Source organism: Dipodomys merriami, unplaced genomic scaffold (assembly GCF_024711535.1).
Source record: "Dipodomys merriami isolate MVZ:Mamm:240054 unplaced genomic scaffold, mDipMer1.0.p SCAF_133, whole genome shotgun sequence".
Taxonomy (NCBI): domain Eukaryota; kingdom Metazoa; phylum Chordata; class Mammalia; order Rodentia; family Heteromyidae; genus Dipodomys; species Dipodomys merriami.
In genome coordinates, this window is record NW_027202638.1 from 3,297,489 (window position 1) to 3,315,015 (window position 17,527).

Genomic DNA, 17,527 nt, shown 5'->3' on the forward strand with positions numbered 1-17,527 from the left:
ATTCAAGAGTCAGAAAATATAATTCTCTAAATAACTGAGCAAAGAAAAAACATGTTTTTTTCTATTTTTACCTTATCACAATAGATTGATAAAATGGTTTGGACACAATTCAATACCCTTTCAGGATAAATATGCTCAAGAAACCAGTAATAGAAGTAAATATTCTCATTCTCTTAAAGACTGTCTTCCCCGCCCCCCCCCCCACAAAAGAATCAAAACATGCAGGGGACATTGTTCAATGACAGAGCATCTTCTTACCAAGTATGAGATTCTTGTGCTCAAATCTCAGTACTGTCAGTAAAAAGGTTTAAAAAATTGCCATGAATAAAAAAAAGAAACACAAATATCATCAGGTTGCCTTAGAGAACTGTTGACAATCACTTTCCAAAATCCTGTGTTTTGCAAAGAGTTACATGATATGTTTAATAGTCCCTTATTTTGGTTAGTAGAGAAAATGATGATGGCTACATTAGAAACTAAAAGGTAGAAGATGAAGGAATTTTAGAAGGGACATGAAAAATTACAAGAGGAGAGTATTAAAATTGCATCCAATTTGTTCACCATGTTTATCCCACAAAATCTATCTTAATATGGTAAAGCTCTAATTCAATATGCTATAGCAATGGTTAACTGCTGTCTGTCTTTAATTATGAAAGCCCTTTGCTAAATTCTTGTGCCTGCTTACTGCCAGAAGGTTAACTTACTTTTATTATAAAAAGGCTCCTTGAAATTCAAATTTAATTTCTTCTTGTAAAAAAATAAAACCCCAAACCAACAACAACAGAATTTTACTTGGCAGGAAAAATACATTCCATGGCTGATAAACAGCCTTAATCATTCCAATCATAGTAGCTCAGAACTATAATTCTAGCTACTTGAGAAGCAGAGGTAGAAGGATCCCAGTTTGGGGCCAGTCTGGGCAAAATTTAGTGAGACCTAGTTCAAAGAACCAAACAAGGTGTGGTGGTACACACCTGTAATTCAAGCAACAGTAGAGACACAGATAGTAGGATCATAGTCTGAAGCCGGATGAGCAAAAGTAAGATCTTCTGTAAAAAACAAAAACAAAAACAAAACAAAAAAACAAAAACAAAAACAAAAAAAAACTAAGAAAAAAAGGGCAGGGAACATGGCACACGTAGTAGAGCACTTGCCTAGCAAAGTGCAAGGCCTGCCCACGTACTGCCAGAAAACAAAACAAAACCTAACCTCAGTCCTTGGGGAAGGGAATATGTTCCTCACATCTGAGAACAAAGAATTGCCGGAATTGCTCTTAGGTCTTACATAAAACATTAGCCAGATAGATTAGTAAAAAGAGGTGGAATGACTTAAGGGAGGCAATTGTAAACATAGATGCATTGTTCTGATGCATTGAGTTTGGTGGAAAAATAGGAACCAGTGCAGAGGAACAAAAATGAATTATCTTGATGAATTTAATATGTTTTCATCAGTTATTTCAATGTAGAAGACCATAAACAAATCCTCATTTCCCTGTGTTCACCCCAAGATTTTTTTTTTTTTTGTCGGTCCTGGGGCTTGAACTCTGGGTCTGGGCGCTGTCCCTCAGCTCTTCAGCTCAAGGTTAGCGCTCTACCACTTGAGCCACAGCTCCACTTCCGGTTTTCTGGTGGTTTATTGGAGATAAGAGTTTCACGGTCTTTCCTGCCCGGGCTGGCTTTGAACCGTGATCCTCAGATCTCAGCTCCTGAGTAGCTATGATTATGGGCATGAGCCACCAGCACCTGGCCCAAAGATTCTTTAACTGCACTAAAAACAATTTCTCTATGAACTTCAACTGCTGAACTTATTTCTATAAAGAAACTTATTGGATAAGCTCTAAAGACAGATAGCTAGAAAGATAATCATATATACTATACACATAAAGAAAACCATTCCATTAACACTTTGGAAATAACCATTTTACTGATCACTAACCAAGGTGGGTTTTTTTTGTTGTTGTTGTTGTTGTTTTTCAGAATGTGTTTGAACTTAGGGCCTTACCTTTGCTTGATTGAGCTCTACCACTTGAACTTCTAGCCTCTATGTGTGTTTGGGGGGGGGGTATGTGTATGTGCTGGTCCTGGGGCTTGAACTCAGAGTCTGGGAGTTGTCCCTGAGCTTTTTTGCTTAAGGCTAGCACGTGTGTGTGTGTGTGTGTGTGTGTGTGTGTGTGTGTGTGTGTGTGTGTGTGTGTGTGTGTGTGTGTGTGTGTGGTATGTGTATGTGCTGGTCTTGGGGCTTGAACTCAGTAGCACGTATGTGCGTGTGTGTTTGTGTGTGTGTGGTATGTGTATGTGCTGGCCTTGGGGCTTGAACTCAGTAGCATGTATGTGTGTGTGTGTGTGTGTGTGTGTGTGTGTGTGTGTTTGTGTGTGTGTGGTATGTGTATGTGCTGGTCCTGGGGCTTGAACTCAGAGTCTGGGAGCTGTCCCTGAGCTTTTTTGCTTAAGGCTAGCACTCTACTACTTGAGCCACACCTCCACTTTCAGCTTTTCAATAGTTAGTTGGAGATGAGTCTCATGGACTTTCCTGCCCAGGCTGGCATCAAACAACAATCCTCATATCTCAGCCTCTGGAGCAGCTAGGATTATAGGTATGAGTCATTGGTGCCTGGTTCAGCTGGATTTTTTTTTTTTTTTTTTGCTGGTTATTTTGGAGTCTAGTGGATTTCTCTGTTGAACCATGATCCTTCAGCTCTCAGCCTCTTGAGTCTCCTGGATTATAAGCATTAGGCAAGTACCTGGGCCAAGGTAATTCTTCTTAAAAGCACCTTTTTGAGATTACAAAGTCTAGAGATTGGTTCCTGGAATAGCAACACTGGGTGTGTTAAGTAAATCATAAAGTAATATTTAAAATATTTTTACTAAATCATCATTATCCTGATCCTTTTTACAATCTTTTGAACTGAGTAGGAAGGTAGATGTCATTTGGAGCACTTCACCAGTAGGAAAACCAAGGCTCAGAGTACTATTGTACTACTTAGGAGTAGAGCCAACTCTAGAACTTATTTAGGTCTTCTATACCAAGCCACCCCGGTCACTATTCAGTGCTCTGAAATAACTAAATTTCAAAATCTCCATTCCAATGACTGGAACATAACTTTCCCCTTGTAAGGATGAGATTTCTCTGCACAGCTAAGCACATTAGAGGAGCCCATTACCAGTTATGAAGTTCATGCCACTATCTAATTGGTCTCTGAAATACTGCCCCGCCAAAGAGGCAAAGGCATTCAAAGAAAGCACTAACAACTGAAATTACAGCAGGGATTAGAATGATGCTAAATTAATGCATTCCTTGGTTGCAGGATTATGAGCAAGTGTTATTGTGGATAAGCCTTCTATATTTTTCTATTAGAAACTCCATTCTCCTTAAAAGATCAACAAGAAGAACCAAAAGGGAATTCCCTAAGGTCAGCTCTGAGGAAACATAAACCTCTAATTCAATAACTCTGCTACTGCTCTGAAAAAAGGCTTTATTATTGCAACATCCATATGGAGCCAATTGGACATTAATGACTAATCAATCCCTCCGCTTTCTATTCTACTTAAAGTGTCACAAACCATGTTTAGATTAGCCCATTTCCTGCTTAGGATTGCTCAAGATGTCTTTTGTTCTTTCAGGACCAGCCTGATGGAGGCAGCTTAAACAAACACACGACCAGAGTGGCGCAGGAGTTATAAAGTGCCATATGTGAATGAACAAAGGGGCTATACTAAAGCCTTTTGTGGTATTTGTTAATGTTTTTCATCTGAGCTTAAAAAGGCTTAATGACTTTGTGGTGAGCTGATGCATGTGGCTCGTGGCTTTACAAAATGAAGGAAATTCTAACCAGTGATATACCAGAGTCTGTGTTTTCAGGAGTCTCCTGCTTTAAGTTTTGGTGCCTGTGTTTACATTGGTGTTTTCATTTTTTTTTAATTCTCAAGTTATATTTGCTTTACACAGATAGCTAAACAGAGTCCTTTATCTTGTTTCAACTGTAGAATCCCAGGGCAGCTGGGATAACTTACGTGCTTCTTTACTTTAATGACCTGCAAGTAGCACAGCACATCAAATATTCCACTTGTTATCTACACTCTGGATGGTGGCACAGAAGGAGGGCTCGCAAGCTGTTGAACTCAGGCAAAAAGGCAGCATTTAAGTTTGAACCAGAGACCACTGGGGATGAATAAGACAACAGGTTCTGGCTTCTAAAGTTTTCAGGAGAACCAGGCTCAGGTTCAAGAAGACACCCTTGGAGAATACATGACTGGTGAAAACCTGGTAAACTAAATATTTCATGCTGCTCTGCATTTTCTGGCTTCAGCCCATCCCAGCTCCTATCATCGACTCTACATGAAATGAAGCCGCAGAAATCAAGGTGAAGTTACCAGATGCGATGAAGTCCTTCCCATTTCTAACCCTTACTGCCTCTACTGGGCTATCCTAAAAGCTAGCCTTCTGGCTCGTATTCTTCCTCTTGTTGTTGTTTTTAATCTTTTAACTTCTACCTAAATGCATCTTTCCTAAGTTCAGCCAGAATGATCCATCATAAATGCAATTCTGAGCAGGCCATTCTTATATTTAAAACTCCTTAATACTCCCTAATATCTGAGTCCAAATTCTAACATGGATACATCGCTTTCTACCATCTCCAGCTATTCTGCTCAAAGCCTCTTGTTTTATAACATGGTACAACTTCTATATGTATCTATACATTTGTTTTTTATGCTAAGAATTTTATTGTCAAGGTGATGCACAGAGGGGTTACAATTACATAAGGTAGTGAGTACATTTCTTGTTGAACTTGTTTCCCCCTCCCTCATTTTTATGCTAAGAATTTGAGCTCCCTCTTTTCCTGGAATTACCTATTCATCTCACAATTACTCATGGTAGACACATTTTGGGGGTCTGTCTATTTAATGGAAGTCTTATATGGCTGCCAGGATATACAGATATTCTAGGATCCCACAGCAGGTACACCACGCCTACCTCTGTTTACCTCTATCTCAATATTTATCATATTTTACCCAAATTACCAGTTTCATGTGCCCATCTTGTTTACCAGTCTGTGTACCCTACAGGAAAGTGATTGTACTGTCTTATCTATAGATGAGACTCAAGGCTGGTCCCAGGCTGCCATAAGGTAAATACTGAAAGGTCAATGGAGACGGCAGAGAACGGCAGGCATCTTCAACAGTGAGAATGTTAAACACTCAGATGTCTGCATGCTTCATTAGTATCCACGAGTTTGTAAACCCAGATTTCATATAAATCTCCATTTTTATCTCTTTTATTCTGGTAAGTGTCTTGAAGAATGATTTCAGTGGGAAAAATGCACCTATCCCTGCTAGAGACTTGGAGATTATTGGTTCTCACTTTTCTTTTGTTGACTTGCCACACTGCACAATTGTGAGATACCAGCTTCCTGACTTCCAGAAAACCATAGAAGGATGAGATTTAGAAGAATATCAAATCTGAGGGGCTGGGAAGGTGGCTCAGTGGTAAAGCGCTTGCCTTGCATGCATGAGGCCCTGAGTTCGATTCCTCAGCACCACATAAGCAAAAAGAAAAAAAAGCCAGAAGTGGTGCTGTGGCTCAAGTGGTAGAGCACTAGCCTTGAGCTGAAGAGCTGAGGGACAGCGCCCAGGCCCAGAGTTCAGGTCCCATGACTGGACCCCCCCCCAAAAAAAACAAAAAACAGAAGAATATCAAATCTGATAAATTCTAATGTTATTGGATGTGTGTGAACAAATACAACTGACCTTCCTTGAATAGCACAACATTAGCATAAAAGACGCTCAGAAATTGGATAACATAAACATGACACACAATAAAGATTGCCCAATTCACATACTTCATTCCATATGATAAAAATGTGTCATTTAGAGAGGTTAATTGCTTCCAAGGTTTAGCATTAGTCAAAGGCAACACAACTCAAACATTAATTTCTAAAATGAATTGTTTCAATGGAATCCAGATCTTGCCTTAAAAACTCATACTAATGAGCCTGGCTTACTTCACTTAATATAATTTTTTCCAAGTCTTTCCATTTCCTAGCAAATGGGGCAATGTCATTCTTTCTGATGGAGGCATAGAATTCCATTGTGTCAGTGTGTGTGTGTGTGTGTGTGTGTGTGTGTGTGTGTGTGTGTGTGTGTGTGTGTGTGTGTGTACCACCTTTTCTTGATCCGTTAATCTAATGAGGGGCATCTGGGTTGGTTCCATATCTTAGCTATGGTAAATAATGCTGCAATAAACATAGTTGTGCTGGTAGCTTTAGTATAGTTTCCTTTATTTGCAATACCTAGTATATGTCTGGGACAAGCAGAAAATGTCAAAAGCTATGTACATATGACCAGATAAGATGATGTTAAGTGAAATGAACCCCAAGATAGGGACACAAGTGGTTTTTTCTTTCTTGCTATTGTTTCTAACGTATTTATAATGTAACATGTGATTTTTTTTGTTGCTTTGTATGTCCCTCCCCCATGGTATAACCCCTGTTTTCACTGTATTTGATGTTGGTTCCCTGCATCTTGTATATACACTTTCCTAATTTGGGGAGGGGAAGGAAAAAAAACAAAATGGGATACAGGTTGACCCACTGTAACAATGAGATGTACAAGACACTATATTGAAAAACGAACTTTACAATTTAGGCCTGGGGCGACGGTGGTGAGTGTAGTTGTGGAGGTGGGATGGTAGAGAAAAACAAAGGAGGAGGTAACAATGCTTGATAGGAAATGTAGAACGTAGAATGTAGAATGAGAGGTTTGGGTTATGAGCTCAGGAAAAGCTATTTTTTTAAGATGAGTATATAGACATACTATTAAGAAGGAGATGGCTCAGGGGTTTGGGGTAGTCATATAAACCATCAAAATGTCTGTATCCTGGGAGTCAGCAAAACTACATGCAAGGTGCCTGATATCTGCATAGTCTGAAATATTAAAAGATAAAATATTTACACATTTCTATTTATAATTATTTTTTAATGAAAACTATAGGAAAAAGATACTCCAACAATGGCAACCAGCTCAGTCATCCTAAACTGAAAGAGGTGGAGAGTCAGAGACAATATAGCTCAAATGCTATGTACTTAGATAATTCAGGGCTTAAATTATAAATTTGAGCTTTCCTTGTAAAAAATTCTTAGAAAAATCTCTAACTATAATTTCATCTCCCTACAAAAAGAGCTAATAATGTCTACTTTGCAATATCATTTTGAGGAACAATGAGAAGATATGCTAATTTCCAATAAAGTGACTAGAACCTAGAACTTATATATTAAATAGTAGTTCTCGTTCCTTTAGAAACAATAGCAGTAAGAATGGCAAGAGAACTAATAGCAACAACAGTATTTTTACTATGAAAAAGTACAAGAAAAAGAAGTAATAGCAACAGGAACACAGTGAATGATTAAAAGATACCTGCAATCTTCTAGACTTTCCTCATTATCTGGTTGTGTTCATGTCCTGGTGTTCAGATAGTTAAAAAAAAATAGCCCATAAGTTAACTGTGGAGGGCAATTTGCTCCTTTATAGGGCCTCTATTCTGATCCAAAACTAAAAATATATTTCGAAAGGATCTCTAGGATACAGACTAAAATGAAATATATTTGTTTAAAGTCCAACCATCTCGTATCTCCTTAATTCTTGCATGTGAGAATAATAACCAGCCCTGGCTGCCTTAACCAGAGGCAGAAAAAAGGAAGATACCATAATCCTGTAAATGTACAGATTATTTATCTATTTAAAAATTTTATTAGTAAGGTGATGTACAGAGGGGTTACAGTTACGTAAGTCAGGCAATGAGTGCATTTCTTTGTGAACAGTGTCACCCCCTCCCTCATTTTCTCTCAGTTTTCCCCCTCCCAAATCTCCTCCTCTCCAGGTTGTATAGTTTCCAACATAGTGTCGAGGTTGCTTTTTTTCAGTCAGTCCTCTAGTGGGTGATGAAGGGTTAGGATTGATTACAGCCTGTGGAACTACAAGAAATGGTGGGCAATGAAGCTTCAGGGACATCTCCAAGTTGTTCTTTCTTCCCTACTAAGAGCTCTAACTCTGTATCAGGAACCAGGTGTTATCCTGCCTTGTAACTACACTGTTATGCAGCAGGGACCTTTCCAGAGAACAGTTGAGCTGATAAAGAAGTTTCTCTGCTATGAAAAAAATGTTTACATATGTTATATATAATATATATGCATATACATCCTAGTAGGTTTCAATTTGTATTTTTATATAAATTTAAAATGGTTACAATATTACTTATGAAACTTTTCTCTCCAGAGGTGAGATGTGATATTTTTACTTTGGTTATCTTCTGTAGCTTAAATGTTTATAGTGTAATGCAAATGCTGAGGTATTCTTACACAATCTCTTCCCTCTGGCACCGTGACCTCACCTGAGGCTATGGGTTTAAGGTGAAAGTATAAATCAAACAAAAGCCATGGGGGGAAAAAATCCCTCCCCCAAACAAAAAGTACAAGTGTAAAACTGTCAGGTATTGATCAGCCACAAGCATTCTCACATGTGTAGTATATTCAGAAGGAGAGGAGATGTGAATGAAAAGCTACCTAGCACCTGCTTAGCTTTTTCATGACATCATAATATGAACAGGCACACAGATATAAAGAAATAAAGGTAGAAGAGTAATTAAAGAGACTAACAGAGCTCCAGGGCCCACCTAACTGTTGTGTTTCCATTATTCTTAGACTCTGGGCCAAAGTCAATCTTTAACAGTTAAAGGTTAATACCTATCTATTTGGTGGCAGAGTCCAAATTCTTCAGTCTGGCAACATGGCCTTCTGCAACATGGAATCTAGCTGTTTCCAAAACATATTCAATCCAACAAATATTTACTGAGTACAAGTGTGTAGAGGTTTTGTGTGGAGCTTGGTGAACACAACGGTATAAGAGATAATCAGCAAACTATAACTTGTTTAAACCTTATGAATAAAACTGAAGATTGTGAGGCCCTCAGGGATAGACCTGGTTAGAAAGAGTGGATTCCAAAATGCTGAAATAAGGATACAGGATGACCCATTGTAACAACGAGATATACAAGACACTATGTTGGAAATGAACTTTTCAACTTTGTGGGGGGTGGGGAGGAGTTGGAGAGGTGGGGAGGAAAGGGATGGTGGGGAAAAACAAAGGAGGAGGCAACAACGCTCAATAGGAAATGGACTCATTTCCTTGCTCATGTAACTGTAACCCCTCTGTATAGTATCTTTACAATAAAAAATATATTTTCTTAAAAAAAGAAAGAACTGGTTCCTGGCAATCAAGTTCAAACTATAGAGAACTATGCCCAAAAACTATAAAAATAGAATGTATATAGTGGGTGCAAACAAGATTAGCAAAGAAGAAGAATAAAGTGAGACAGGTATCCAGATGATGGAGGTAGTCAAATATAAGAATATCCTGGCTAAAGTTAAAACACCAAAAACAGAGCAAAAAAACAAAAAACAAAAAAACCCTAACATAACATTGTTACTTGCAGAAAAGGAAACAGCCAGTTAGAGAAATCCAATTTTGACTTTTAAGCAGAGATAAATTAAAAGAACATTCAGAATTTGCCAGATGATTTTCAAATCCTACCAAATCCTACTGAAGTTAGTCTGCATTCTACAGCCTTCATGTAGACATTTAGGTGGCTCTTGTTGCTAGGAAATGAGGATTCTGGGACAGAGACCTAGATAATTTTATACTCCAAGACAAGTTTACACAGTTAATTCACACGAGGTAGACAGACCTTTACCACCAGGGTTTATTCTAATGTGTTCGTTTTGTGAAGCAGACATAGTGCTAAGGAAGCAAAGGCTAATTTTGCAATCCCACTGGGACCATATGCTAGCTGTTCTTGTCTTGAATCTAATTTTCTTGGTAGACAACAATTAATCTTTGACATGTAGTTGTTTTAGAGTTGGGTAATACTTATGTGTGATTCAACAGTAGCATGTCTTCTTCAGGCTAAAGGATATTCAGAGGACCTATTTGTTTTGGTTATGATTTTACATATCGACGTTGGCAATTAACAGGCAATCCACTGAGAAATCAGGCCCTGGGCAAGGCTACCTTTTTCTTCACTAAAGGAAGCCTGGGTCTGTGATTGGCTTTCAAGCTTAAGCAACTATGAGGAGCAGGTTGAATTTCCTTTATGGAGTATTAGAGGATGAAGTTATACAAGAATCTTGACATCTCACTCTGGTCCCATCAGTACTATCTATCACTTGAAGAGTTCAATGGAAATTGTTTTCTACCAACATTAAAAGTTATTTGGGAGCTTTTAAGACACAGCAAATATATTTCTTTAAGAGAAGTTTATTTGCTTGTTTAAGAGTGCTGCACTTTATATATAGTGCTGATATAAACTGGTGCACAGGATCCTCTAAAACTGTTTATATCCACAGTAAAATACATTTCTGTGATACTCATACAACAGAGTTAGTCCAGAGAAAAAGGCTTCTTGAACTCTGCTTATCTCTTAGCCCATGTGCTGTTACTCATCTTTACCATGTCTTGTGCCTCTCTTCACTGCTCAGCCTGGCTTATGACCCCAGTCTGCTGCCCTGTAGAAACTGCCTATTCACTTCTCTGAGATGCCTGGACACACTATTTTAGGCAGCCATGAAAGGCGAGATTTCAGTTCCTATAGTACAAACTTGCCTAATGCACCCTCAGATTCACCAAGGTCTTTTCATATGTACCATACTTTTCTCTTTTAGTCCTACTACATGATCTAGTAGTTGGACATTTTCATGTCATCTCTGGGATATTTCTGAACAAAGTAGTTTGAATTCAGGGCCTGGTCACTCATTTTCCCTTAGCTATTTTGCTCAAGATGGCCCTCTATCACTTGAGCCACAGATTTACTAACTGGAGATGAGTTTCACAGACCTTCCTGGCCAAGCTGGCTTTGAACTAAGATCCTCAGATCTCAGCCTGCTGAGTAGCTAGGACTACAGACATGAACCACTGTGGTCTGGCTAATTAATAGATTTAAAAGATTTCATGGTTCCTAATTGATATTTGCTACCTTGTAATTTTCATACTAGCAAATGAGTTCAATTATATGGCAGTAAAATTAGAGATTTTTTTCTTAATCTATAAACTAGAAATCCTCTAGGAAAGTGGAAACGACCTGCCTAGATGGAAAAACTAGAATTTAAGTCTTCTAGTGCCTGAGTAATTATCTGAATGGGTGAAAGGTGTCATCTAGAGATATTATATTTTTATTTTTCCAGAGTCCACCAGTCAGACTAGAAGTGAAAAGGAAACCGAGACAAATCTGGCTATAAATTATTAACAATAAAAATGCACTAAGAGAATTAGAATGAGCATCTTAGGGCATCAGCTTCCTGTCATTATCCTATTGAAAGCATTTGAAAAAAACTGAAATGACCACATATGTCAGGGATATGAGAGGTATTTCTTGGCCAGAATTATGGATTTCACAACCTCTCTTCTTTATTCCAAATTGGAGAATCTAACTGTTGCAATGTGAAGCCTGTATTCTGCTCTGGTGTGCTTGAACTAATGACCTTTACATTCCAGAGTACAAGCAGTTATAGCACTTAAATCCCACCCTAGATTAGCCTATAGCTTGCCTCTGCTGCCTTGAATGAGTCATGTATTATGGAATCAATCTTTCTCTTGCACCACGAGCAGGCATCTAGAGGGAAAGAGGAATGAGAAAAGCTTCAAAAATGTCCAAGAGTGTGGATCAAAGAGAAAGCAGGACTTTTAAGAGTGCACATTAAGTAGTGCATATGAAAGAAAAAGAGAAAACCTGTAGCCTCCACTATTTGTCCTTAAGCATAGAGCTTATGCTGGCACTAACCAGAGGATCCTAAAAAGAAGGAAGAGAAGGAAGAGAGGAGGAAGAGGCTTTGAGAAGATTAAGGCCATCTGAGCTGTGATCCAATTCACAAATTAATTATGATCTATAAAAAAACTTCTAGATAAATCTGAGAGCAAGAGTCCTTAGTTACATCTGTGGTCATAGCTACTTAGAAAGCTGAGAGATGGGAGGGTCCGGAATTGTTGCTAGACTAGGCAGAGAAGTCAGTGAGACATCTTAGCTCCAATTATGCAGCCAAAAGCTAGAAGTAGAAGCTGGGTCCTGAAGTGGCGCTGTAGCTTAAGTGGTGGAGCGCTCGCCTAGAGCTGAAGAGCTAAGGGACAGCGCCCAGGCCCAGAGTTCAAGCCCCACGACCGACAAAAAAAAAAAAAAAAAAAAAAAAGAAGCTGGGTCCTGGTGCCATACACCTGTAATCCTAGTTATTCAGGAGGCTGAGACCTAAGGATTGTGGCTCAAATCCAGCCCTGGCAGAAAAACTATGCGAGACTCACCTCTAATTAACCATCAAAAAACAGAAGTGGATCTGTAACTCAAGTGGTAGAGCCTTGTGCAAGAAAGCAAGGCAAGGGACAGGCATGAGTTCAAGCCCCAGTACACACACACACACACACACACACACACACACACACACACACACACACACACACACACACACACACACACACAACTTTCTTCCACCTACCTCCCCTCCCCCCCCACAGTCCTAAACAAGGGTATTCGTAGTGCACATATTAATTTCCATTCAAATGAACAGGAGTTTTTAAATTTTAATCCAGGGCCTAAAGTCTGACAAACAATCACTTTCAGCGCTCATCCCTAAATTATAGGCTCATGATTCCTCAGCTCCAAATGAAGTACTGTTCTAAAGCAGGGGTACAATAGATGAAAAATTTAGGAAGAATGTTTTCTTATCCAAATCATACTGGAAACAGTATGAAATCCCAGGTTTGAGAGACAGAGGCAGAGACTGCAAATGAAACAGAGAGAATTGAAAAGAGGAAACTGAAAAGAGAAGAGAGAAGAGACAGAAAGAATATATTTTGAAAAGCCAAATAATGTTGCTGGGGTAAGAGAATGAGAACAGAGGGAAGGAAATACTACTGGAGAGATTCTCATTAATAAACAGGAAAGCTCAAAGAACATGAAAATTCATTTCAGCAAGTGACACAAATATATTCTCTAAGGTATTTCTATGAAAAAATCCCCACTAAATGTAACTTCTTGTGGATAGACCAAATACACTTGAGTGTTTTATGAAGCCCCTAATATCCACTGCAGATTTGGAAGGGACCTTTGTGATAATTCAATCCAACATGCCTCTTTTGTTGGTAGTGGTGTTCCTGGGGATTGAGCTCAGGGCCTGGGTGCTCTCCCTGAGCTTTTTCTGCTCAAGACTAGCACTTTGAGCCACAACACCATTTCCAGTTTTCTGGTGGTTAATTGGAGATAAGAATCTCACAGATTTTCTTGCCTGACCTGGCCTTTGAACCTTGATCCTCAGGTGTCAGCCTCCTGAGTAGCTGGGATTCCAGGTGTGAGCCTGGAGGCTCAACATGCCTCTTTTAAAAGATAAAGAAATTTAAGTTTAGAGGTAGTAATTAATTGTTTTTCAGTCACTTGTCAAAGGGACTTTATGCCAACCCCCTAATAAACAGGGCAGAGTCCTTCCTACTATACTATGCCACCTTAAAATTGGGAGGTTGGCATTAAACTTGTACTCTTGCCTAAGTGGAGCAGGGAGAAGAGAAATGCCAGAAAGTCCTTAAAAGCTCTTCGTTGTTAACACAAGGTGACACACCCTACTAATCAAGCCCCTCATCCTTATTCGTCCTTTATGGAATAAAACAAATTCTGTATACTAGATACATGTTAAACCTTCAGCTACTTTGAAATATAACGAAACCTTAACCATGTTTCCTGAGTCTTCAGCACCATTGAATTTGTAGCTTTATAAATATCATGGTGAACAAGAAATGCTGTCTTGTCACATTCAAGCCAAATAACAGCTGGACTTTAAAAATAAAATTTTGAAGGCATTTGCCTTTTATATTTTTAATTTCTGTTTTCCTTGCTTATGGTTTTGTCCTTTGATTTTGATGAGTGGTTAATACACATGCACAGCTGCCTCTTTTGGTGACCTTTTCTTTGCTGCTCCATGCCCAGGGCTCTGAAGCAGGTCTACAAATTGCTTACTAAGTGATATTGTCATTTTCATGGCTGGCAGATATTTTTCCGGGAAGCCTGGTTGGACCAGGACCTCATCTTTTGGGCTGACTTGCTTTAGTCCTTTCTGAAGATCCACAGAAGTGCACAACCCCTCAAAACATTGTTCTAAAACTGGAGAAAATCTAGGAATGGTCATGTATGGATGGAGGAGAGGAGTGTGGATGGAGGAGAGGAGCTCCTGAGCTGGATGTCAGAATACACCTGGCAATTCAGCTCCCTAGGGCGCTTTCTCTCTGAATTCTCTCAAGTACAAGGAAGTCCTGCTCTTCTTAGCACTTTTTCTCAATAATCATAGTGTCTGTCTATCTTTATTCCTCTTCTCTTTTTTTTGTGTGTGCTGGGGTTTGAAATCAGGACCTGGGCACTGTCTCTTAGCTTTCTTGCTCAAGACTAGTGTTCTAACACTTGAGTCACAGCTCCACTTCTGGCTTTTTCGTCATTAATTGGAGATAAGAGTCTCATGGGCTTTTCTGCCTGGGCTGGGTTTGAACCACAATCCTCATATCTCAGCTTCTTGAGTAGCTAAGATTATAAGCATGAGCCACTAGCACCCAGCTTTGTATTTCCCTTTTAATCTTCCTTATCTCTCTCTCTCTTTCTCTTTCTCCAAGAAATGTTGTCTGTTTTGTTCAACCACAAACTTAGTATAAGAGCAAATATACTTTCTCATTCTTCTGATACTTCAGTCCCTGCTTAATCTTGCTGTTGAGGGAAATATGAAGATGCAAGTAGAGAGAGTATTATGTGTACCTGTTATCTACCCGACTTTAATACAAACTGTAACTCCAGCAGGCTTTGCAATCAGCTCCCACTTGAACAGATGCCAGGAAATAGCCTGAAGTCAGCAGAAGGCTGTTCCCCCATCCCAGCAGCCCTCACAAAGGCATGGCATTGCTCTCCGTATTAGAGCAGGTAACTTGACGCCATTCATGAACTCACAGTCCCCCAAAGCACATGAGGTCTCAATGGCAACTCTGGGCAAGCTTCTGAAGGGAGGTTTTCACACGCTCCTTAAGCTCTTGGGCCACTACAGCCCTTCTATGGTTACACTCATCAGGCCCTGCTGCTATGTGTGATAGAGTAACATGAGAGCTGCTGTATGGCATGACCTGCTATATTTAGGGGAAAGGAAATGGGCCATACTGAGGAAGGTCACAAGGAGTTTGTTAAAAAAAAAAAAAAAAGATGGTACCACCTATTTTTCTGTATATACAAGGGAGCAGTAGGCAGCTGAAATTTGAGGCTGGCATCAAATCTCAGTTCTATCCTTATTATGTGATCCATAGTAAGTTATTTAATGACTCTCAGTCTGAATTTTCTTACCTGTTAAATGGAAAAAAATCTTCACATAGTATATGGGAAAATACCTGTAAAAATACTTAACTCATTTTCTCTGAGTGCTTGATAAATGTTTCTTGAGTCAACAGTAACTAGGAATCTAGACAACGTAAGTATGGAATGGAATTTCTAGAGATCTGAATTTCTTAACATTCTAAAATATGATTCTCTATAATTTTTTAATTTTCTCTTTTTATAATGCTTAATAACTCCAGAATAGTCATTTATCAAGTATATATATCATCAACCTGATTATCAGCATTATTGAGAGGCAACTGACTATATTTATAACCAATACACAATTAAGAAACCAAATTAGAGTTTGAAACTCCCATTTCCTGCATGAAGAACAGGAAATTCTCTCTCTCTCTCTCTCTCTCTCTCTCTCTCTCTCTCTCTCTCTCTCTCTCTCTCTCTCTCCCCACCCTCCCTCTCTCCTTTAACCTTATTATATTAAAATAAATCCTTGCTAAACTTTAAAAGGGAAACCAAATTAAAAAGTGTAAATGACAAATTTAGAAAAATCTGCTAGATCAAAAGTAAGTACTAGACCCTTATAACTCATATTCTATAGCCAAGTGGATTAGATACTCCAAAGTGATAGTAGTATAGAAAGTCAAATATTTAGGTATTTCATAGTACAATCTTCCAACAAAATTGAGATAGGCCGGATTTGAAACACTTCATCACAGACTTTCAAGCCAACCACAACATCTGTGTTGCAGTCAGCTAACTCTAAATGTCCCATTATTTGGGCTCCCTAGACAGAGGAATCATAACCCTTGCTCATGGAAAAGCTGCACTTCCAGTGCCTTGTGAAAATGCCAGCATGCTCTTGCTACACATTCTTCAAAGAAGACAGCAACTATAGCTTTGCTTGGGATTCTACTATCTTTCCTTCCTTAATTACCTTCCTTTTTCATTCTCTCTCTTTCTCTTTCTAGCCTGTCTCTGTCACACACACACACACACACACACACACACACACACACACACACACACACACACACACACACACACACACACACACACACACACACACACACACACACACACACACACACACCATACACAGGCATATACTAATCAAAATGTGTTTTGTTCTCTTCTCACCAGAAAAACATCAAACATTAGTCTTTCTCACTGATACGAAAAACCTGCCTTCTGGAAATCTTCCAAGTGTTTCCTGGGCCTGCTACCACCTATCCTTTACAGTTTATGCCAGGACCTTCTGAGCTGGAAGAGCCCAGTTCACATTCTGCTATGAAGAAATGTCTTTATGGTTTTTCAAGGGTCCTGCCAATCAAAGGGATACTAGTCAGAATCTTCCCCTCAAGCTAAAAAAGGACTGTTTGCTGGGGCCTGAGATGGGTGAAGTATCACATTACTCTAAAGAGAACAAATTAATCTTCCCTGACTGGTGGGACAGATTCTGCCAAAGAAACAGCTAACGGGAAAACCAGTCCCTACTCTGTGATGACACAGTAAATAACCAGGCAACATTACTACCAAAGTGCTGACCTAACCCATAAATCGTACGGGCCCTCTGGGGAGCAATTTCTGCTGATGTGCTGCTTGTGCATTTAAGACAAACAAACAAAAAAGGAAGAGGAGCGAGCAAGCATCGACAGTGCTAGAGGTAAACATCCTGAGAGCAAGGCTGTTCTTCCCACTCAGATGTTGAAGGGGGTCAGTTGTGGTTAGTACCCGGACCAGGTCTGAGCTTCTCCTGATCAACTAGAAAAATTATGTCAAGTCTGCTATAAACTGTCATTTAATCTTTAGAATGATTTGATTATACCTAACAATCACTTGATTTAGAATTAAACAACACTAAAAAAATACAATCCTGCATGATATGCTTTTTTTTCTTTTTCGTAACAAAAAAGTAATGAGTAGATAAAAAATAGAATTCTGCTGTTTATTGGACCGTGGAGGGTTATATTATTTTAAACTTTAAAATAGTATCAAAAGTACCAACATTAGCTGGCACTGGGGGCTCATACCTATAATCCTAGCTACTGAGGAGGCTGAGATCTGAGGATCATGGTTCAAAGCCAGCCCAGGCAGGAAAGTCCGTGATACTCTTATCTTCAATAAACCACCAGAAAACTGGAAG

The 17,527-nt window shown here is 39.1% G+C and overlaps 1 protein-coding gene across 1 annotated transcript in view; it reads right to left on the reverse strand.

Annotated features, from left to right (window-relative positions):
* LOC138825062 (transcription factor SOX-6-like) overlaps positions 1-17,527 on the reverse strand; it is a 237,682-nt gene that overhangs the window by 28,216 nt on the left and 191,939 nt on the right. The gene's annotated exons all lie outside the window — the stretch shown is intronic.